Source organism: Leucoraja erinacea, chromosome 16 (genome assembly GCF_028641065.1).
Source record: "Leucoraja erinacea ecotype New England chromosome 16, Leri_hhj_1, whole genome shotgun sequence".
Taxonomy (NCBI): domain Eukaryota; kingdom Metazoa; phylum Chordata; class Chondrichthyes; order Rajiformes; family Rajidae; genus Leucoraja; species Leucoraja erinaceus.
Window position 1 is genome coordinate 16,049,400 of NC_073392.1, and position 25,571 is coordinate 16,074,970.

The following is a 25,571-nucleotide window of genomic DNA, read 5'->3' on the forward strand; positions in this document are numbered from 1 at the left end:
TTTTAATGTTATATAATGTTGGATACGTTAATGTACACAGATGGTGCTCTGCAGATTTCAGTTCATCCGATGAAAATTCTGTTTTTTTATAATGTTTTATACCAAAATTGTGCCTTAATTCTGAAATTTCAGAACTATCTTTTATTTGAGCCACAACTGAATATCATAAAGGATAAATGCAATCCTTAACCTTGTATTTGCTAGTTGGATTCAGAAAGTTTTCCAACAATGAGCACATATGCTTTCAGTGATCAATAGATGTGTCTTCCTTAAATCACAGCATGAAAGCTAGTTTTTCTCTCCGAAACCTTCAAGGACTGAGATCAAGTGTTGTGCATGAATTATCACCCCTGCTGAGTTCAGCTCATGTAAGACATTAAATCTGAAACTGTCATCTTATAAAATGTCATGGAAATCATAATACAAGCACTAGTTTATTGGCACTGATTTATCTTTATTGTGTTTATGCATCAAACAAACCTCTTTATATCCTATTCACTAACGAGAGTTATCAAGAAAGGAATCAAGGGATATGGGGGGAAAAAGCAGGAACTGGGTACTGATTTTAGATGATCAGCCATGATCATATTGAATGGTGGTGGTGGCTAGAAGGGCTGAATGGCCTACTCCTGCATCTATTTTTCTATGTTTCTATAACATCAGGATCTTGATCTGCTGGACAATAGGGCCAAGGAATGGCTAATGGAGTTTAATTCGGGTAAGTGAGAGGTGTTGAACTTTTGGAAAGTCAAACCAGGGCAGGGCCTTCACAGTGGTGCTAGAGTCCAGGGTATATCAAGGCTATACCAGAAGTCATTGTGTCGATTGGCACATATTACATGGGTAAGAAAAGGGATGAGGTCCTGCTGAGTGGATACAGGGAATTAGGCAAAATGCACAAATCTGTCAAGTGTGTTCAGGAAGCTTTCCTCAGGCGATATGTGTTGGGTCCTACAAGGGAAAAGCCAAAGCTTGGCCAACTCTTAGGGAATTGACTGAAGTTAGACAGTGACTGAAGTGTCTGGGACCAGCGATCACTGTTCAATTAGCTTTAAGATAGTTATGAATAGAATCAGGACTGGTCCACAAGTTAAAGTTCAAAATTGGGGCAGGGTCACCTTAGATGGTGTTGGAGAGGAACTTGCAAGGTTGTATGCAGGCAAAGGGATAACTTGGAATGTTAATGATAATGCCTTGAGGACAGTCCATGTTGTGGTCAATGAGGTGCTGAATGTCCGAAAACATTTGAAGCTAAATGAATCTCCCAGACCTGAACAGATATATTACAAGGGCACTGTGGAAAGCTAGAGAGGAAATTGCAGGAGCCATGGCTGAAATTTATGAATCATCATTAGACATGGGTGAAGTGCCAGAAGACTAGTCTTTTTCGCAGGCTAGGGGAAATCGAGAACGAGAAGGCATAGGTTTAAGGTGAAAGGGAAAATATTTAATTAGAACCTGAAGGGCAACTTGTTCACACAAAGTGGGATGGGCATTTGGAACAAGTTACCAGAGCAAGTAATTGAGGCAGCTGCAATAAAAACATTTAAAAGACACACAAAAGGTTTAGGGGCTAATCATATAACCATATAACCATATAACAATTACAGCATGGAAACAGGCCATCTCGACCCTTCTAGTCCGTGCCGAACACGTATTCTCCCCTAGTCCCATACACCTGCGTTCAGACCATAACCCTCCATACCTTTCCCGTCCATATAACTATCCAATTTATTTTTAAATGATAAAAACGAACCTGCCTCGACCACCTTCACTGGAAGCTCATTCCACACAGCCACCACTCTCTGAGTAAAGAAGTTCCCCCTCATGTTACCCCTAAACTTCTGTCCCTTAATTCTCGAGTCATGTCCCCTTGTTTGAATCTTCCCTACTCTTAGTGGGAAAAGCTTATCCACGTCAACTCTGTCTATCCCTCTCATCATTTTAAAGACCTCTATCAAGTCCCCCCTTAACCTTCTGCGCTCCAAAGAATAAAGCCCTAACTTGTTCAACCTTTCTCTGTAACTTAGTTGCTGAAACCCAGGCAACATTCTAGTAAATCTCCTCTGTACTTTCTCTATTTTGTTGACATCCTTCCTATAATTAGGCGACCAAAATTGTACACCATACTCCAGAATTGGCTTCACCAATGCCTTGTACAATTTTAATAATTACATCCCAACTTCTATACTCAATGCTCTGATTTATAAAGGCCAGCACACCAAAAGCTTTCTTTACCACCCTATCTACATGAGATTCCACTTTCAGGGAACAGTGTACAGTTATTCCCAGATCCCTCTGTTCACCTGCATTCTTCAATTCCCTACCATTTACCATGTACGTCCTATTTTGATTTGTCCTGCCAAGATGTAGCACCTCACACTTATCAGCATTAAACTCCATCTGCCATCTTTCAGCCCACTCTTCCAACTGGCATAAATCTCTCTGTAGACTTTGAAAATCTACTTCATTATCCACAACCCCACCTATCTTAGTATCATCTGCATACTTACTAATCCAATTTACCACACCATCATCCAGATCATTGATGTACATGACAAACAACAGTGGACCCAACACAGATCCCTGTGGCACCCCACTAGTAACTGGCCTCCAACCTGACAAAAAACCATCCGCCATTACTCTCTGGCATCTCCCATTCAGCCACTGTTGAATCCATCTTGCTACTCCTCCATTAATCCCCAACCATTGAACCTTCTTAACCAACCTTCCGTGAGGAACCTTGTCAAAGGCCTTACTGAAGTCCATATATACAACATCCACTGCTTTACCCTCATCAATTTCCTGAGTAACCTGTTCAAAAAATTCAAGAAGTTTAGTCAAACATGACCTTCCAGGCACAAATCCATGTTGACTGTTCCTAATCAGACCCTGTTTATCCAGATGCTTATATATATTATCTCTAAGTATCCTTTCCATTAATTTGCCCACCACTGACGTCAAACTAACAGGTCTATAATTGCTAGGTTTACTCTTAGACCCCTTTTTAAACAATGGAACAACATGCGCAGTACGCCAATCCTCCGGCACTATTCCCGTTTCTAATCGGACTAGATTGGATGAGTTGGGCCAGAGGGACTGTTTCCATTCTGTATGACTATGTCTATACTCCATTTATTCCTTAGTATATTCTTCCTCATGAGATTACCTTAAAGCAGCGGTAGAGTTGCTGCCTTGCAGCGAATGCAGCGCCGGAAACCTGGGTTCGACCCCGACTGCAGGCGCTGTCTGTACGGCGTTCGCATGTTCTCCCCTTGACCTGCATGTGTTTTCTCCAAGATCTTCGGTTTCCTCCCACACTCCAAAGAAGTGCAGGTTTGTAGGTTCATTGGCTTAGTAAATGTAAAAAGTGTCCTTAGTTTTGTGTGGGATAGTGCTAGTGTACGGGGATCGCTGGTCAGCGCGGACTCGGTGGGCCGAAGGGCTTGTTTCCAAGCTGTATCTCTAAACTAAACATCCTGGCTATTGGTTCAGCTACTTACTGTGGGAGCAAATGCCATATTTTAATTGTTTTATGGATAAAAAGGTTTTCCCCCAAATGATAGATAGACAAAAATGCTGAAGAAACTCAGCGGGAGAGGCAGCTTCTATGGAGCGAAGGAAATAGGCAACATTTTGGGTTGAGACCCTTCCTCAGACTGATGGGAGGGTGGGGGGGGGGGGGGGGGGGCTACTGATGGGAGGCTGGGGTGCACCCCAGCGGTATGAACATTTCAGGTCGTGCCTACTTTATCCTCCCCTTCTCAGCTCTCCCTCAGCCCACTGTCTCCACCTCTTCCTTTCTTCGTCCCCCCCCCTCCACCCTCACATCAGTCTGAGGAAGGGTCTCGACCCGAAACGTTGACTATTTCCTTCGCTCTATAGATGGTGCCTCACCCGCTGGGTTTCTCCAGCATTTTATCTACCTTCAATTTTCCAGCATCTGCAGTTCCTTCTTAAACATTCCCCCAAATGATATATAGGATATTTGGTGTAAGTTTGATTGTTGAGGCCATGAGCTTTGAATGCCCCCATACATCATAACATCTCAAACCATATCCCATTAAAATTCTTCATAAGCAAGTGGCTCAGTGGCATTAGGTAGTGAATTATTATTTTGACAAACAGTTTTGATTCACCCAATCCAGCATTCTTAGAAAAGCAAACAGAATATTTGTGATTGCTACAGCAATGATTGTGATCTAATATTAGACAGACAAGGTGCGATTAGCTTTATTTCTTGGGTGCTAGCATATGTAACTGGCAAAAACACCATGTGTTTGTACTAATCAGAGGGTAAGTGTATAGATACCACTTGTGAAAGCAAGCTCTGCATTATAAATGAGGTACAAAACGCATTGGTTGCTTGGAATGAGAACAGCTCTTTAATTTGCTTCTGAGGATATGTCAGTGGCCTCCAGGTCTGACACATGGCAGAATCAAGAAATTAAAAAAGAACTAAACCTGAAATGAAAAAGGATGAAATTAATTGATTTCCTTTGGAACATAAATAAATCAACAAAAGTCTACGGTATTAACAATACGAAAAGAAAATTTTATATGATAGCACTTCATGCCGAGATGCTTGAAGGCATCTCCGTGTTAATGCAGTCACTATAGTCAATATGCACATAGCAAGGGCTGACAAATGGTAATGTGATACTGACCAGATAACTTGGTTTTAATCATTTTGATTATGCAATAAATATTAGCCAGGGAGATGTCCAATAGTACCATTGGATATTTTACTTCCACCAGAGAGAGGAGTGGGATCTTTGTTTTATAATCTTACACAAAAAGTTGTGTCCAGTAGCACAGCACTACCTCAGCCTCATATATTTTTGGTTAAGCTTGTGGAGTGAAAATTAAAATCAAATTATTTTGACTGAGGTCAGATTGCTACCCACTGATCTTTGTTTGATGTCGTGAAATATACAGTTTCAAATGACATTTTACAATGCTGCAATGAGAGTCACATAGATCAAAAGACTCAATTTTGTCTTCCTGTTTCAGAAGATATCGTGTAAGGTATTCACATTTATTAGTTTTTATTTTTTAGAATTTATTAGATTTCCAGCTCCTAGTTCCAAGCTACGAGAGAGGTAACCCACCATTAAAATCTGCAACTTGGTTGCTGGTTAGATCTACTTGCTGCTTCATGCTTGTGAGTCTGCTGTATCTGATTTGGACTTCAAGCAGCATATAGTGACACCATACATCTCTGCAATGATCTAAGTATTTTCTCTTTGCTGTTTGTAGAGTAATTAAACCTTTCTCTAAAATCAATTTGTTCCACCCCACCTTATGTTGACAGCAAAGAGCAGCATTTGTGCATGGAATTGACAGGTGCCATTTTGAGTTGGGACCCTTCTACAGCTTTTAAATTGGGACGTTAGTTTAAATGATGCCAGACAATAACCAGACAAATAACAGCAAATGTAGCTTGCAAAGAATACATATTCCCTTCAGGAATAAAACCACCATTGGAGCACTGCAACTGTGGGTAATAGACAATGTCAGTATGTGTACACGAGTGGCTTAAAATGTAGAGAAGTTTGAAGTACTCCATTGTGTAAGGAAAAATAGTGGAGTAGAATATTATTTAAAAAAGGTGCACAATTATGAATATTGGGTATCCTTGGACACTAACCATGTAAAGATAAAATACAGATTCACCAAACCCATAGAGCAAATAACATGACCAAAATATAAGAATAAAGACGGTTAAAATACAAAGGACTTGATGAGTATGGTATTGCATGGTATTGATATGCATGGTATTGTGTGCAGTTTTGGCTCCTTGTAATACAGAATGCAGCAGATCTCCATTTGACTGACATATGATTCTGGTGATTTTAAATAAGGAATACATTGAATAGAAAGTTATATGAGATAGACTTTAGAATAACTAGATGTGATTTAATTTAAAAATAAAGATTGACATTCTTAAAAGGATTGATGGGTAGATTTTGCTAGATCCGGAAGTGGCGGCGCTGTGAAACGGCTGCGGCTCGCCTGCAGTCTGTCTGTTTTTACTTTTTTGTGTCGTTTTTTTTGTCTTGTTCAGTTATATTTTTGGTTATTAGGTTGTGTCATGTGGGGGGGTGAAACAGGGCTTTCTGTCTCTCCCTTCGGGGGAGTGCGACTTTCTTGTCGTATCCCCCTTCTCTTCCCCCGTCTGAGCTGAGGCCTAATGGCGGAGCTGGCGGCCTCCAACCTGCGACCGACCTCGAGGATCCGGAGGTAGAGCCAGCCAGGACTTACCAACGCGAGGCTGGCCGTCTTCGAGCTGCGGCGCCTTTCAGGCAGTGGCACGACTCGGCGCTCCGGTGAGGGCGGACGGCGTGGGGCTGAGACACTCCCGTGTGGGCGGCCCGGCTCCCGGCTGGAAGGCGCTCCCATAGGGGCGGCCCGGTGCGGGGCTGAGACGCTCCCATGAGGGCGGCCCGGCTCGGGGCTGGAATGGCGCTCCTGTGAGGGCGGCCCGGTGCGGGGCTGAGACGCTCCCGTGTGGGCGGCCTGGTGCGGGGCTGAGACGCTCCCGTGAAGGCGGCCCGGCTCGGGGCTGGAATGGCGCGTGGGGGAGGCCCGGTGCGGGGCTGAGACGGTGCTCCGGCAGCTGAGGCGGTGTTTTGGCGGCGGCGACCTGGATCCGGGGCTCGTCCGCGGGCCAGTGGACGACATCGTCGGGAGCCCGCGTGTCACAGGTTGATGCCTGTCTTCCGGAGCTCCCGTGGCAACAGCTGCGGCTGCCGGACTGGAGGGCGGCAGTTTCGACCACCCCCGGGCCGCGGAGCTTGAACCGCGGGACTGACTTACCATTGCCCGGTGGGGTATGGCCTCAGCGCAGAGGGAGAAGAGGAGGGAAGAGACAGCAACCCTAAATCTTTTGCCTCCATCACAGTGAGGAGGTGCTTGGTGGACTCACTGTGGTGGATGTTAATTTGTGTTGATTGTGTGTTGTTTATTATTAAATGTATGGCTGCAGGCAACGACATTTTGTTCAGACCGAAAGGACTGAATGACAAATAAAGGATTCAATTCAATCAATTCAATTCAATTTTGGGAGGATATTTCATCTTTTCGAGAAACTGGAACCCAAGATGAAGTCAGAATAGTCAGCCAAATATTTAGACCAAGATGCAAATGATCAAATGATTTGGCGTCTTTGGAGTTATCTTTTCAACAGGGCTGTGAATATTAGCCATTATGGAGAGCCCAAGTACATTGGTATTTTTTATTTGAATATTAAAGTTATCAAATGTTCATGTGATAGGAGCAGCATTAGGCCATTTGGCCCATCAAGTCTACTCTGCCATTCAATCGTGGGTGATCTATCTTTCCCTCTCAACCCCATTCTCATGCCTTCTCCCCATTATCCCTGACACCCTGAGTAATCAAGAATCTGTCAATCTCCACCTTAAAAATATCCATTGACTTGGTCTCCACAGCCGTTTGTGGCAGTGTTGAAAGGTTAATGTGAGATAGTGGATTTAAATTAGGTGATGATCACTCTTAATTGGATATTATTAAAATTTGGAGCAGTCTCAATAGACTGCATAGCCTAATCAATGTCAGATTATTTTTTTTTTACATTAACATTGATCTTAATTCTTCAGTCGGATACAGTGCCCTCCATAATGTTTGGGACAAAGATCCATCATTAATTTTTTGCCTCTGCACTCCACAATTTGAGATTTGTAATAGAAACAAGTCACATGTAGTTAAAGTGCACATTGTCCGATTTTAATTAAGGCCATTTTTATACATTTTGGTTTTCGCCATGTAGAAATTACAGCAGCTTTTATACATAGACCGCCCCATTTCAGAGCACTATAATGTTTGGGACACAGTCATGAAAATGAAAGTAATCATGTTTAGTATTTTGTTGCATATCCTTTGCATGCAATGACTGCTTGAAGCCTGCGATTCATGGATATCACCATTTGCTGTGTGTCTTCTTTGGTGATGCTCTGCCAGGCCTGTATTGCAGCCATCTTTAGCTTATGATTGTTTTGGGGGTAAGTCCCCTTCAGTATTCCCTTCAGCGCTCCCTTCAGCATATATAAGGCATGCTTAATTGGGTTCAGATCGGGTGATTGATTTGACCACTGAAGAATTGACCATTTTCTAGCTTTGAAAAATTCCTTTGTTGCTTCAGCAGTATGTTTGGGATCATTGTCTTGCTGTAGAATGAACCGCCGGCCAATGAATTATGAGGCATTTATTTGAACTTGAGCAGCTAGTATGTGTCCATACACTTCAGAATTTATTATGCTACTACAATCAGCAGTTATCAATGAAAATAAGTGAGCCAGTACCTTCAGTAGCCATACGTGCCCAGGCCATAACACACCCCCCACCGTGTTTCACAGATGATATGGTATGCTTTGGATCTTGGGCAGTTCTTTCTCTCCTCCATACTTTGCTCTTGCCAACACTCTGATATAAGTTAATCTTCATCTCATCTGTCCACAAGACCTTTTTCCAGAACTATGGGTGCTCTTTTAAGTACTGCATGGCAAACTGTAACCCAGCTATCCTATTTTTGCGGCTAACCGGTAGTTTCATCTTGCAGTGTAGCCTGTGTATTTCTGGTCATGAAGTCTTCTGCAGACAGTGTCCATTGACAAATCCACACCTGAAGAGTGTTTCTGATCTGTCGGACAGGTGTTTGGGTTTTTTTTCTTTATTATGGAGAAAATTCTTCTGTCATCAGCTGTGGAGGTCTTCCTTGGCCTGCCAGTCCCTTTGCGATTAGTAAGCTCACCAGTGCTCTCTTTCTTCTTAATGATGTTCCAAACAGTTGATTTTAGTAAGCCTAAGGTTTGGCTGATGTCTCTAACAGTTTTATTCTTGTTTGTCATTCTCATAGTGGCTTCTTTGACTTTCATTGGCACAACTTTGGTCCTCATGTTGATAAACAGCAATACAAATTTCCAAAGATAATGGAAAGACTGGAGGAAAGACTTGGTGTTGAGAACTCTCATACACCTGCATTAAGGAGGCAATTAAGCACACCTGAGCAATTACAAACGCCTGTGAAGCCATGTTTCCAAACATTATGGTGCTCTGAAATGGGGGGGCGGGGGAGGGCTATGTATTAACACAGCTGTAATTTCTACATGGTGAAACCAAATGTATAAAAGTACCCTTTAATAAAATCTTACAATGTGCAATTTAACCATGTGATTTTTTTCCATTACAAATCTCAAATTGTGGAGTATAGAGGCAAATAAATAAATGATGGGTCTTTGTCCCAAACATTATGGAGGGCACTGTATTTAGTGGAATTTCACAAGCCTTTTCGCTTTGATTTTGATATTGCTCACTCCCCACAGGACATTGGAGAAAAGTCTTTTTTCTGAAACGTGTCTTTGGCAAAGCTATTTGCTACTCTTCCGTGTGGGTGAAAGCCATCTGTTACATTTGTCTCACTGATTTTATATGAATGTATTTAATTATCCTTTTCAGCGCATGCTCCAAAATTTTGTTTACACTTTCATTGCGTTAATTTTCTCCCTTTGCCTCTCGTGAAGCTGCAGACGCAGGAGGACCGTTCAAAAAGTAACAACAGTCCACCAAAGTTCATGCACATTTGTTTTTGTATTGCTTTGTGATTCATTTAACCACAGAGGGTATCCTGATTCTGTGACGGCATTCTGCAGTTTCTGTTGTATAATGTGCACTGCCTGCAAGCATTTTATTTTTATTGGATGAAACAGAAGAAATCTGGAATTGCTATTCAGTCAATGTGTAATTATCATCAAATGATCAATGTATGTTTATCAAATGATAATCTATGCTTTATTAGCTGTCTGTAGAGTGATCTGGCCATTTGCTGATAGAAAAAAAAGACAAAGTGCTAGAGCAGGTCAGACAGCATCTCTGGAGAGCGTGAATAGATGATGTTTCAGGTCGGGACCTTACTTCAGACTGATTGCAGTAGGAGGAAGAAAGCTTAAAGAGAGGTAGGTGTTTGACAAAGCCTGGCAAGTGAGAGGTGGATACAGGTGAGGGGGAGTTGATTCGTATTAGAAGGACAAAGGTCAGAGATGAAAAGACTGAAAAGGTGATGAGATAAGGAGAGAAGAGGCATGTTGTGATTTCAGGGATAGGAATGGGGAGGGGGGAAAGGGAGTAATGAGTATTCAGATCCCGTTATGACATCCCACCCCTTACCTTAAACCGATCTTATCTAGACCCATCTTAATAAAGAGTGTAACCAAACGTTTCTTATGGATGGTAAACAACTCTCAACTAACAGCAGTAATTGATACTGTAGTCCATTGAAAGTCATACTCAATGGTATACATGGATACATTTACACTCTATAAATACTATGATTACGATCATGCTAGGCCCAAGGTGGCAGTCTGATGACTTGCCTTTCTTAAAGAGGAAACATCCTTGAAAAGAAAATTCATGCTATGGGTGGATGAGATGGATGCCACAATAAGCAGTCAACAATACAAATCTAATGGGACACAGTGGTATTGTGGTTGTAAATGGATGATGAGTTGGAGTTTAGCCAAGAGTCGAAAGTTCAAATCTGCCCTGACAGGGGGATATTAAAATTCATGTGTAATTAAATATATCTAGAATTGTATAAACCTAGTCTAATTCGTAGTGAATGTGAAACTACTGGATTGTTGTAAAAGTCCATTTTGTCCATTGACATCCTTCAGGAAAGGAAATCTGGTGTGATGTACGTGATTCCAGACCTACTAAGTGTACATGATTCCTACCTGCTGCCTCAGCTTAGGGGCAATGTGGGATGGATCGTAAGTGTCTGCATTGCCATGGATACCCATATCTCATGAATGAAAGCACTTAGAAAAAAAAGATGGAGACGGAGGTCATTGAGCCATTTGAAATTTAACCGGAGGATGAAATTTAACATTTAGTGCGATGGAGGATAGCGATCCATTGTAGATAGACACCAAATGCTGGAGTATCTCAGCTGGACGGGCAGCATCTCTGGAGAGAAGGAACAGGTGAGGTTTCGGGTCAAAACCCTTCTTCAGACCAGATTGTTTCTGTCTTCGGTGTGAACTAGCATCTGCAGTTCCTTACAACACATAACGATCCATTGCATCTGACTATGAATGGGGACAAGCTTGGGGGGCAATGTAGTTGTTAATGGATGATCAGGTAGAGTTTGACCCAGGGTTGTAAGGTCAAATCTGCTCTGACAGGGGGAAATTAGAACTTGTGTAATTAAATATATCTAGAATTGTATAATAGTGCCAGGCAGAGTTTTTGTAGCTAACATCTTGCAGCTTATTGAGTAAAAGAGGTTTAGAGCTAGACATCAGCAAGAAAGCTGGAGAAATTAAGTTTCGGGATCAGCAAAAGTTTACAGTGAAAATGGAATTGGAGATGGAATGCAGATGGGCAGTTTTGCAGAGGATCAAGTTTGTTGAAATATTTGAGAGGAGCTCAACAGAGCCATCTGCTGGCCAAGGCGTGAAGTTAGACTGTGAGTGTGCGCCCAGCCTCATCTCTTTTTGGGCTGTGAGCATCACTGAAAATGCCATCACAATTTTCTTTAAAAATCGCATGGGAAATATTGAAGATACTATTCTATTCTATATTAACATATTCTAACAACTTTTTCGGCAATGTTTCATAAGCTCCTCTATCATACAATTAAAATATTCTTGATCCAAAGTAGAATATTTAACAGATGCTTTTCATTTGACAATAGACATTAGGTGCAGGAGTAGGCCATTCGGCCCTTCGAGCCAGCATAACCATTCAATGTAATCATCCCCAAATAGTACCCTGTTTCTGCCTTCTCCCCATATCCCCTGACTCCGCTATCTTTAAGAGCCCTATCTATCTCTCTTGAAAGTATCCAGAGAACCGGCCTCCACCTCCCTCTGAGGCAGAGAATTCCACAATGACTCACAACTCTCTGTGAGGAAACAATGTTTCCTCGTCTCCGTTCTAAATGGCTTACCCCTTATTCTTAAACTGTGGCACCTGGTTCTGGACTCCCTCAACATTGGGAACATGTTTCCTGCCTCTAGCGTGTCCAAACCTTTAATAGTCTTATATGTTTCAATAAGATACCCTCTCATCCTTCTAAACTCCAGGGTATACAATCCCAAACGCTCCATTCTCTCAGCATATGACAACCCCGCCATCCCTGGAATTAACCTTGTAAACCTACACTGCACTCCCTCAATAACAAGAATGTCCTTCCTCAAATTAAGGGACCAAAACTGCACACAATACTCCAGGTGTGATCTCACTAGGGCCCTATACAAATGCAGAAGGACCTCTTTGGTCGGATACTCAACTCCTCTCATTATAAAGGCCAACAAAAAGCCATGATCACAATGAATGGCGGTGCTGGCTCGAAGGGCCGACCGGCCTCCTCCTGCACCTATCTTTTCTATGCCATTCGCTTTCTTCACTGCCTGCTGTACCTGCATGCTTACTTTCATTGACTGATGAACAAGGATCCCCAGACCCTGTTGTACTTCCCCTTTTCCCAACGACACCATTTAGATAGTAATTTGCCTTCCTGTTTTTGCTACCAAAGTGGATAACCTCACATTTATCCACATAAACTGCATCTGCCATGCATCTGCCCACTCACCCAACCTGTCCAAGTCACCCTGCATTCTCATAGTATCCTCCTCACAGTTCACACTGCTAACCCAGCTTTGTGTTGTTTGCAAACTAAGTTTAAATTGCATTCCCTTTCAGAGTACTTTTAATACTATTGTTCTGTGATAGAATATTCTAAAAAATATATATTCTAATTCCAGAAATGGAATTCAAGTGTTAATGTTTTTATAGACACACCATCATAGTCTCTGTTTAACTAATCGGCAAACAGGTTCATTATTTAATATGGCTACATTCTATGGATATTTGTTCCATCTTCTCTGGCCTTATATCATTAAACCAGAGCTGTAATGCTGGTTTTAACTCTCAACTGCAGTGTTCTCTCTTTAAAAGCTGCACTTTGTAGTGAGTCTTAATAATTTATTTATCTTCCATTTTTGTATGATATCATGTGGCTGTATGATTTCGTGATTACTAGACCAGGGGGGGGCGCTAATAAAGCATTTATTCCTTCCAAACACAGTCGGATATAATAAAGCATTTATTCCCACCAAACACAGTCGGAACTAATAAAGTATTGCAGTTTCAAGCACAGGCAGGGCAGCAGGCCAAACAACTCATGGCATTGTCATTAAGGGCTAACAAATCATATATTGCAAGTACATTGCAGACTCACAGTTCAGTTGATTCGCAGCTTAGAATGAGAGTCGTGGCCTCTCCCTCGCGATCTTGGAGAGTGACTGTGTCGCGTCCAGGCATCAGGGGTTTTATAGTCTGGCCCCCCCCATCCCCGGAAACGGCGTTACCTTCATCACGGTGATTGACAGGCGAGAGGATCGCAAGTTGTTTTTTTTTAAACTCATAACTTTTTTTTCTTTCATCGATGGGAAAAATCCTCTGGGCCTGCTCAGCGGTGGAGGACTGTCAGTAAGATGGCCAAAATCATAGCGATATATGGCAGCGTTTTTTCTAAAATCAATATACAACACAGACAGGAAGTGTCAAGATGAGAATTTTAATTATATATAGATTATAACAAATGTATATTCAGTTCATTGGAACACCAATGTGGAAACTTAGGCTTGTGGCTGCATTTTTTTATTCTCAAATTATTAACATCAGGAAAGGAAAGAAGACTGATCTCACATCTTTCCCAAATAGCAAGAAAATGCAGAAGAATTCTTATTTTTGTCAATCCGCCATTCTCTTCCAGTTTTACGGAACATCGTGGAATTGCCTCAAGCACAACATTGTAAAAATCAACTTTGCCAGGGTGCTAATGTGGACAGTCGACACATTCTTGGAGCATCACCACCAGCAGAGTTCTCTCCAAGCCTCTCGCTATCCTACTTTGGAAATACATATTCCCTCATCATCTCTGCATCTAAATATAGTCATAGTGATATAGTGTGGAAATGGGCCCTACAGCTCAACTTGCCCACACTGGCCAATATGTACCAGCTACACTGGTCCCACCTGCCAGCATTTGGTCCATATCCCTCCGAACCTGGCCTATCCATGTACCTGTCTGACTGCTTAAATGTTGGGATAGTCTCTGCCTCAACTACCTCCTCTGGCAGCTTGTTCAATACATCCACAACCCTTTGTGTGAAAAAGGTACCCCTCAGATACCCTTAAATATTTTCCCTTTCACTTTAAACCTATGTCCTCTGGTCCTCGATTCACCTACTCTGGGCAAGTGAATCTGTGCATTTACCTAATCCATTCATCTCAAGATTTTATACACCTCTAAAGATCACTCCTCATAAGATCAACTCCCTCCCCCAAATTGTAATGTCTGCAGCATCTCATAAAATTAGCTCATAGGCTCTTCCAAAAGGCATTTATGGATGGGAAGAAAATGCTGACCTTGTCTGTGAACCCCACATCCCATAAATAAAAAAATATGGAGGTAAAAACTTATCCAAGATTGGAGGTTTTTAAACTAAAAATGATATGAATAACCAAAATAACCCCTTGCCCTTTGATCACATGCCGCTGTAAAGACTATATTTTGCTCTGACATCATTATCAATGGGGAACAGCCAATGATGATTTCATAAGCCCAGCAGCATGCCAATGAAGCAACAGATTTGCTTGTTCACAGATGTCTGCTATCCGCAGCTCCAACTGTGGTTATGGAAACAAATAAATTGGCAGAACTTCAGAAAGAATTGATTGTGGGTAACAATGGTCTATGGTTGATTATGCTTCTACTGTTCCATTTTCACTAACCTGGTGTAAATTGCACCCTGCTCCCATTACTTACCATAAGAGCAACAACTATATTTCTATTCTGCTTCTGACATTGTTGTATCGAGCAATTTCATGATTACATTCACAAACAAGGTTTGGAATCAGGCCACAGAATACGATATTAACAGAAAAGTTTAGGCAAAGGGATATGTTGTATGGTACATCTTGCTCTGGGAAAGAGGGGAAAATGGGTTTAAGAATGTAATTCCAGAGATCAGGGCCTTGGTAACTGAAGGCATTACCACCAATGGTAGATCAGTTGAAATCTGGAACACAAGGCCAAGAGAAGGCCTTTCCGACATTTCCTGAGGTAGAAGCTATATATGTCTTTGCCCCAAATTACTTAAAACGTTCTGTTACCAAAAACTATGTCTCAGATTTGAAATTAATAATTGGCCTAGCATCCATTCATCTTTGCAAAAGAATTCCAAAATTATATCACACTCTACGTGGAGTTTCCTACCACGCTTCTGAAAGATTTGGAGTAACATCATAAACGCAGAAGATCTATATGTTCCCAGATTTTCAGATCATCCTTCTTCATAAACTGTCTGACTAGCAGTTTCTCACTATCTAGCCTATCTTTAAAAAATAAAAATCACCATTAACTTTGTTCCAGGCAGTTAAATTGTAGTTTGTATAATTTATTTTTGAAATGTCACTGTTTGAAATTATTCTGGTAAATCTTCAATGTATGTATTTAAAGTTCAAATAGATTTTAATATGAACCAGCATTTGGAGTGGATGCTAATATGAGTTTGAGTGTGTTCTCTTAGATGGGAACTAATCTGAGCAACACAGGGAAGTAACCTTCAGGATTTTACCAATTGTTATCCCTCTGTCAACATTTCTAAAACTGATTTTCTGATCATTTTCACTCTGCTTCGTGTGGAGCCGAGAGGACTCAGACTGGCAGTCATGTTTTCCACATAAAAGGGCAGACTACAAAAGGGTGACTGATGGTATAATGGTGAAGTTGCTGGACAAATGTTCCAGACACCTGGATTGGCAATCCAGAGGCACATTCAAATCTCTTGCCTCAATAAGGTTAATGCTGAAACTGTCAGACAACCATCTGGTCCACTAATGTCCCTCATGGGAGGAAATCTGGCATGTATGTAATTTCAGACTAACACAATATGCCTGACTTTTAATTGCCCTCCAAAGTGGCACAGCAGCACCTTCAATAGAATTGAACCCGAGTAAGAATAAAATCAGACAAACCCCAGGGGAACAGACAAAGTCTCATCCAGTCCAGTTGATCTTGCAAAATATTCCTCACAAACATCTGTATTAAAACACAGATGTCCCAGACACTAGTTAAGTAGCACAATGACACCAAATATAGAATCATTCAGCCCCTTGTACATGTTCTGCCTTTCAATATGGTATTGGATGATCTTTTACATTAATGCAATTTTCATTAACCAGCTATGCCTTGATTTCCTCAATACCCTAAAACCTATTAATCTTTGATTTACGTACACTGTGACTGAGCCTCCACATTTCCACTGGGTAGAGTTTTCCTGAAATTAAAATTTCTGGACGAGGAAGTTATTTTCCTTTCATTTCTAAATGTCTAACTCCTTTTGAGCTGAGGAGCCCTATTTCTTGATACCACAGCCAGGGAAAATGTTATCCCTGTAACTATACTGTCAAGCTCTGAAAGAATTTAATATGATTTGGAAATAAACCTTCCATTCTTCTAAACTCCGTAGGAATTAGATCTAGTTGAAGGAATCAAACACAATGGGAAGAAATGCGAGAGCAGATACTGCATTTGATAGATATGTTCTGCTCCCACAGATTCTTATAACAATATGATGGAGTGACAATGTGGAAATATCCAACATTAGAGGGAGAAGTGGTGAGAGGGGCAAAGTTTAATGGGGATGTCCGGGTGGGGGCCTGAAATGCATTGTCAGGGATGGTGGTGGAGGCAGATACGATAGTGGTGTTTAAGATGGGTACATGGAAGTGCAAGGAATAGGGGGATATGAATCATATACAGGCAGATGGGAACAGTTTAACTTGGCAGCATGTTCGGCGCACAAAATTGTGGGCAGAAGGTCCCTTTCCTGTGCTGTACCATTGTTATCATTTTAGATTCAACCCAATACAGTTCTGCTCAGTGAATCATACCTTACCAGCGACCTCCAAGATCTAACCTCCTATCCAACCAACAGGACAGACCTGCTATTGATGATTACAGATGAATATAGTCAATCAGAAATTGCCCTGGGATTACCATTGATCCAGAACTTTCTTTCAGCCTCGAAGGATGAGTAAGAGAGGAAGGAAAAGAGATTTGGAATTAATGTCAGAATCTCATAAGGGGAAAACATTGTCATAGCTAGAAGTAGAACCTGAATTAATAAACTGTTAACAATATTTTCGATTGGATGCAATAGGTCAGTGAAATATGCTTTTTTTAAAAAGAAAGGTTTTGTATTGTATTATGAGCAATTTTGGGCACCATATCTGAGGAAGGATGGTCTAGTTCTGGAGAGGGCTCAGAAGAGGTTTACAAGAATGAGCCCAGGAATGAATGGGTTAACATATGATGAGCGTTTGATGGCACTAATAATAATAACAATAAATTTTATTTGTGGGCGCCTTTCAAAAGTCTCAAGGACACCTTACAGAGATTAACAAGAATAATAAAACATATAATTGGAATAAAATAAATAATAAAGACATCACCAATACACAAATTAAAAACGGAATTCGATCCAAAGACAAAAAAATCAAAAACACAATGTGAAGAGAGAGCAGCAGCAGCCAAACCGCGCCAGCGTACACTCTCCCTTCCGACAGTAATCTTGGACACAGACTAACATGTTTACTTACACAAAAAAAAAAAAAAAATCATCCCCCCACAATGGTTACCACTGTGGGGGAAGGCACAACGCCCAGTGTCCCCCATCACAGTTCACCCAAAGTCAGGCCTATTGAGGCCACCGCTATTGCCTCTATGGAGGCCCGATGTTCCTGGCCGTTCTGGCCGGGTGCTGTTGCCCCGGCGTCGGGAGAGTCCTCTCAGCGGCTGGGCCACCTGGAACGGCCGCTTCCTATCTGGGTACCGTGGCTTCCGAAGCCGACAAGGCCGTGCCGGGTTGGAGCTCCCAGGCTCCCGATGTTAAAGTCGGCGCCACCGGTTCCGTTCCGCAGACCCACAGCCCGGAGGAGATGATCACGGCGGTCACAGCTCACCGGAGCTCCAGCGCGTCGATCCAGCGCGGCGACCCAGGCAAGGCATCGCCCGCTCCGCTCCGCGATAGCGCTCCAGCGCTGTGCCGCCACCGAAGCCGAGGTGCTGGGCGGTCCCCGCCAGGAAACGGGCGCTCCACGCCTGCTGATAGGCCACGAGGACGGGTCGACGGGGCAGCCCGGAGAAAAAGCTGCCTCACCGACCAGCTAGGGACCTAGAAGTATAATTACCCCCTTCCCCCCACATTAAAAAGTCCATTCTCCAACAGACAAAGGACAGGACTTACTAAAACTTCAAAAAAAAAAAGTGACTTAAATGGACGGCTGTTGGTTAGCAGCCGTTCCCCAAGATGGCTCCTCCTTGCACTGGGCCTGGACTCGCTGGAATAGAAGGATGAGGGGCACCCTCATTGAAGCTTACCGAATAGTGAAAGGCTTGGATAGAGTGGATGTGGAGAGGATGTTTCCACTAGTGGGAGAATCTAGGACTAGAGGTCATAGCCTCAGAATTAAAAGACGTTCCTTTAGGAAGGAGATGAGGGGGAATTTCTTTAGTCAGAGGGTGGTGAATCAGTGAAATTCTTTGCCACAGAAGGCTGTGGAGGCCGTCAAGGGATATTTTTAAGGCAGAGATTGATAGATTCTTTATTAGAAGTCTGAGATACCGTGTCAGGGGTATGGGGGTTATTGAGTGATTGAGTTATATAATTATGGGAATGGCATTATTGGGTGTCAGACTGGAAGAAAAACAGTGAAGATTATCACATGAAGTGTTGGGGAAATGTTCTTTGGCCTTGAAGCCAGATACTATAGACAGGAATCAGAATGTAAACTAAAGATAAAGAGCCAAGCAGCAAGTCATCGGCTCCAACAGTGATGGGTGGAGAGGTTGGAAACTTAGAATTATTTTTTGCAGCAGAAAGTTTCAAATAATATTTCCCGGTTCAATTTGCAGACATTTGTCCACAGCCTTGTTCGTGATAAGCAATCTCACCCGGATACTGTGCACCTGTTCTATCTTCTCACATTAGAGTTTGATCTTTGATTCATTTTGATGTTGTGCTGCAGTTTAGTGAACTAAATTCAAAAAGTTGGATGTGTTTATCTCAACAGGACTGCAGAACATCTTCAGTATTGAAGGCCAGACAGCAACAGGAAGCCACGATTCCGTGCGAGGGCAGAGAATGAATTACCTCACTGTCTTAACACGGCACTGCAGGAAAAATTACCCCAGCATCTGACAGCTTTGCCAAGGTAGGCTCACCATAATAGTTTTTCTTTGTAAATATAGAATGTTCATGGAAGGTTGTGGAGGACAAGACTGCTCAGCAAAGTCTTAGACACGTAAAATAATTATTGTACTGTAATGTAATTATGAAGGAAAAATATATATTTTTGGATTTGCATCCATTGAGGATGTGTTTCAAAATTGCCTGGCATTCAAAATAAACATGATAAGAACTGCTTTACTTTGGGTGATGCTGTGCTCTCCTACAAGAAGTAAAAGCTTAATAATTCTTCCCACTGCTTAATCCAAGTAAATGTTTCTTTTGTGAGAGTTGTCTGTTATTTACTTGGTTTGGTGGATTCATGGAACATAATTAGGAGAGAAACAGATAAAACAAATGCAGAAACATGCCATGGCATTTGGCATGGCACCTGGCCCAAGGGTCTGAGGTTGCTAATGTTTTGTTTGAAATGAAGATCCAAATGGATAAGAAAAAATAATTATCTATTTTGTTAATGCAATAATTTTTTCCATTATGCTGTTTTGGACTCCTATGAGTACTTATGCTTATGTAACTTTGAGATGTTGTAGTGGAAGTTTCCAACAATTATATTGGCTGGTTGTGTCTGAGTGCTTTACTGTTAAATAATCTAACCAGGCAATAGTAATTAGGGATGCTTATCTATTTTTGGTATCTAGCAATCTCTATGACTAATTGCAAGCAAGCTATGAATGTGGCAGTTCTGTACTGCATCAATAGTGTTCTAGATCAATAACGATAAAGGCAACCTCGATACGGTAATGAATTTAATGGTTTTGAATGTATTCAACATTTCTTCATTGGTTCTTAATTATCAAGTGCCATTGGAGATGACTGTTCTGACTTTCTGAAAAATGTGCATTGTTGGCCCATTGTAAAATCCGATATTTCATCAATGGTATTTATATACTGTTTGCAATAATTAAGTCAAATAGTGTCAACAGATTTATCTTAGGATTTAAAAGCACACCAATCAAAGAGCATTATAACCAGTTGAGCGATTAACCCTGGAAAGGGTGGAAACTTCTCTCTGAGTTGGACCCAGGAAACTGAAGCAGGCTCACTTGGACTTAATATTTTCTTGAGGTTATTAACGACAGACAAATGGATGGGAAAGGTTTAGAGGGCTATGGGCCACATGCAGGCAAATAGGACTATCCCAAGACGCCAACTTGGACGGCACGGCCAAGCTGGGCCGAAGGACCTGTTTCTGTGTTGTACAGGACCATGACTAAGGCCTATCCAGTGGGATTGACATGTTTTGTATTTTTCCTTTCTAAAGATGCAGTGTATTTTGGTGACGTCCGCCCACACAGTCAGTACACCTCTCCTACACTTGTCTCCCGTACTAAGTCACCCCAACCCCACCACTCCCCCCCCCCCCCCCCCCCCTGCTCCCCCCACCTTTCCCTCACAACTCCAGTCCCGTCCCAACCTCCTGGGAAACTGAAGGGAGCAACAATCAACTGCCACGGATACAAATAATGTCATACACAAGAAAGGTCAGATGCTGGTTGACAAAAAGTGAACACACAGTGCTGGAGTAACACAAAGACGCAGCAGAATTTTGGAAACGACATCCCGTCACCCATTCCTTCTCTCCAGAGATGCTGCCTGTCCCGCTGAGTTCCCACGGTAGACTCACGATTCACTACGATAAACTCACGGGGCATCTATGGGGCATGTACGTTCTTACAACGAGTTTAAAAGTTTAAAACTTTTACTTAAAGAGTAAATTTGACTTGTGGAAATCTTTCATCATGTTGAAAGATTTTCACGAGTTAACATGTTTCCCGAGCACCTGCCGTTAGCGTTACGAGTTCCGACGTTCCCGCTACGTTAATTCTACGTGATTACCACGAGTCTGATTTGTTTTAAACTCGGGATCACTCGTGGGTGGACTCGCACTGTGAGACAGGGGTTTTACAGGTTCAGGAATTTTGTAAATGATTTTGTAATTTGCATCTGATATAATTCAACTGCTCAGGGCAGGTTGAGTGGAAAGGAAAAAATAATTGGAGGAGGAAACATGAGAGAATACTACAAGAGCATAAAGCTCCTGATGTTCAATAACTTTGTTAGAATTGTGGCTTCCAATTATTAGAATTACATGCAAGTCTGATTGCTCCGTTGGATCTTTGGCTAATGGGTATGCAATAGTTTGAATTATCACAAATAATTCATTACCCTCATAGATGATATATGGAAAATACTATTGAGCGTGATGGTCAGACAGCATGGAAACATGTCCTCTACACTTGACCATCAACAACCCATTTCACACTAATCGTACACGTCTCAAATAATTTGCCCCACATTTTGATCAACAGCATCCCCCACTCTACCCCGACAGATTCTATCACTTATATACACACTAGGGCAATTTTCAGTAGCAAATTAAACTTCCACACGTCTTTGGGATGTGGGAGGAAATTGTGTTTTCATAGACTTCAATCAAACTGCTGCACCTTTCTGGCATCACTTTCATTTTACACCTCTTTTGTCCTTTCACCAAAATAACCTGCCTGTTCCATCTATTATGTTATGTGATGGCTGTGCAGACTTTGATTCAATTGAGCAGATGTTTGTGTATGCCAAGTGCGAGCTGAATGATCACATGTCACTTCTACCTCTTGGTGGAGACCAGTGAGGGCACACTGACTTAAATTCAGAGAGATAAAGCATGGAAACAGGTCCTTCAGCCTACCAAGTCCACACTGACCATCAACCACCTTTTTACACTGAACTACATTAATCACATTTCTTTTTTATTCTCCCCATATTCTCATCAACTTCCCCCACTCACATATGTACACTAAGGAATCTTTAAACCATTTTCATTAGCTATCTATTCCAGAAGAGCAACTCTCATTAAAGTATTTTAAGACTCTACATTGTTAACAACTTTGGACTTGAATCACACAAAATGGTGTCGGAAATGTGGTGACTTTTATGTATTGCTTCAGTGTAATCCACTATTCTTACATTTTTGTACTTAAATATGATAGTGCCTATGTACAGTGAGATGTTTACTGAACTGTGCAAAAAGAATTTCACTGTACCTGTGACAATAAAGTAACATTGACAGTTTAGTGACCATTTTACAGTAAAACAGTACACAATAAATGAGATCTGTACAACTATAATATTTTGAAAGATAAAGTACCCTCTGGAGAGACGAGAGATTGTGGGTGCTGGTACCTTGAGCAAAAAAAGAATTCCACCCAAAACATCATCTGCCTATTTCCCTTCCAAGATGCTGCCTGGCTTGCTGAATTCTTCCAACTCTTTGTTATTTTGATAAAGTACGCTCTGCCAGCTATGGACCACGGTTAATCCAAAACCATTCCTCAAGGATCCAAATTAAATCTAATGGATTGGTACTGAACTACATTCTTCATTAAGGCCACATAATGGATTTTGTAAGAAATATGAAAATAGCACACACTCAATGTTGCAGTCTGTGCTGAGAGTTTGGGGCACAGAAATGTTCTAAGATGACGTCTCAACTCTGCATTTTTTAAATGTGCTACGCCTGACCAGCAAGTACATGATGTGGCATTGCAAAGCATTGTGTTCCATTTTACTTCCATAACAGTCATCTTCCATTTATCACATAACTCATGGAAATGGAGGAACTCTAAGTTGCTGCTTTATGATTTGTTGCACAGAGCCTCCACCACATGAATACCGAGTAGATGATTGACACTCTGCATAGGTCAAGAAGGAATTCTCGAGGAAGAACATCATAAGTCACTCTGACATAGTTTCCAACAAGAGCCTCATCAGTAATAGCCTAAAGGAAAGTTCAACCCTCAGTGGAAATTGCACAGGAGATTGTGGAATAAAAGAAACTAACTAAATCAAAACTTGCTTAGAAAATAAATAATAAAAGGTGCTTGAAGCAGCTGTCACAACCTTTATTGACGTCAGCGAGGTAAAAGCTAGATTTTGGTATTAAATTAATAGACCATTATTAGCTGTTCATGAAAACCTAGATACATCGTTGTTCAGTGACTAATTTAAGAGAAAGATAGAGCTGTATCCCTACCTTCAGCCGAAGTAGTTATTCAGCTGCCCCACTTACACTGTTCCTTTATTACCAGAATTCATTATAGGTTTATTTCAGGAGTTTAATCTCTTACTTTATGTCTCTATTAATTACAAATGAAACAGCCATGAATATTGATTCCTTTCCTCATATAAAGTGTATAAAGTATTAATTTGAAGCACTTGATCATTACATGAAAAGAGAAAAGTGAATTCAAAACTGTTAGAGTTTCCAGGACATTTTTGACATTTCAGTACCAACATAACTGGTAATTATGGTAACCCAGAAATAAGCACAAATATGCCATTATCCTTTAAAATCTAACTGGATATTGTTGAAGAAATGAATGTATATAGTTTCAGAGAATGTTGCTTTGATAAAGTAGATAGCTACGGTCCTATAGAGAATCACTTAGATTGGACAAATGGAGAAAAATCATGAACCAAACCTATTCTTTCCCCCACCCCGCCCCAAAGTGCTGCTCGGCCCACTGAGTTCCTCCAGCAGGTTGATTGTCCCTCATGTGCCGAATAGTCGGTTGTAAAATTGTGTGATTCTTTGTGTGTTAAAACATTTCTATATTATAATCAAATTACAATAATACAGAAATCAGAAGCAGATATAGCCCACTAGGCTCCTGCCTGGCCCACCAATCAGTATGATCATTGTTGATCTCACACTGGCCTTAAATCCTCTCTTGTGCCAGTTCCCCCATTACCCTAATTTCCTCAATCTTTCAAATATTTATCTATCTCCACTTTAAATAATCTAATAATCGACCTGCACTACCATAGGCTGCAGAATTTTTCAAATATTCACTTCCCTCTCCCGAAAGAAATTTCTATGCAATTTAAGTTCTAAATGACCGGTCTCTTATTTTGTGGTAACATCCCTTTATCTACTCTGCCGCTCCCTTTGGGATCTGGTATATTTGAATAAAGTTACCCCTAATTCTTCTAAACTCCAAGAAATACAGATACAAACTGTCTAGCCTACCTTGATAGAACAGCCCAATCATCCTATGAATGTATAGTATGGGTTCAGTAACGCCATGTACAATTGCAACAATCCCTCTTGAATCTTAAACTTTAATCTCTTTGTAATGAAGGGCATAATGCTGACAGGCAACTGCAGATGCTGGCAACTTCCATCGAACACACAGTGCTGGAGCGTCATTTGCACGTCACGCAGGTCAATTACTTTATCAGATTGGTATCTCCAGCATTTAATGATTTTACTTTAAGTCTGAATCACAACAATGCTGTTGCCTAACAGAAAACCACCTTTTTCTTGAAGTGGCCAGAAGAAATTGAATAAAGGCAAGTTGTTTCATGTTTATCAATCAGAACTGACTGAAAAACAGGAGAAAGATATCTGAAAAAGAAAGGAGGAGTCCCTTCTGAAGAGCAGGATGTGAGAGTTTTGTATTGCAGCCAAATGTCCCTTATAGGCCCAATTGCAAGCTCCAATGATCGAAACTGTACTTTTCCAGTACAGCTGTACTTGCCTAACGCAAAGCAACAGTACGTAGAAAAATGTGGCACAGCTCAACAGCAGCCTGAAATAAGGCTTTTCATTGAGAATCACCCTGACTTTGACCTTGTCATAGTGGAAACACATTTATTTTTCTTCCACCTGAGGTTTGCCTAGCAACTAATCACAAGGCTTCTATTGAAGTATACTCTGTGTTCCATACATACCTACTCAGCCAATGGAATGAACTCTTTTTAAATAAGTGCCTGTTTATTTTGGTAAATTTTGTAGTAATACACAGAAAATATCTGACAGCATGCAGAGTACAGCTGGTCATACTACATAGTAACAATGGTGTACATTTATTCCATCCAAGATCAAGGCTGAAATAACAGAATTGCACAGCAGTGCTCATCATCTGTTAAAGTCGAAGAATTAAAATATCCTTAAACCACAGATTGTGTCAGATAATATGGAAAGGACAACTTAAGTGCCTGTCCCACTTACGTGTCCTTGGCACGCAAATTACGCAACCCCGGGGTATGTAGTTGTGCGCGACATCGCGCGGGGCTCTGAAATTTTTGTAGCGAACAAAATCTTCGCGAGCCAACGGCCTGTCGTGTAACTGACTGCCAAAGTGGGACAGGCCCAAGACCCTGGCGCGACGCAACGTCTCATCTCTAACAGCAGCAGAAGCCTGGGGCTCACGGTCGTTGCGGTCCGGATCCACC

General features: G+C 41.5%; 1 protein-coding gene across 1 annotated transcript in view; it reads left to right on the plus strand.

Moving 5' to 3' along the window:
• Window positions 1-25,571, plus strand: part of LOC129704543 (protein bassoon-like) — a 304,297-nt gene that overhangs the window by 242,569 nt on the left and 36,157 nt on the right. Inside the window, exon 13 of the mRNA XM_055647724.1 lies at window positions 19,162-19,302. The gene's annotated coding sequence lies outside the window, so the exon portion shown is untranslated. The remainder of the gene's footprint in view (window positions 1-19,161; window positions 19,303-25,571) is intronic.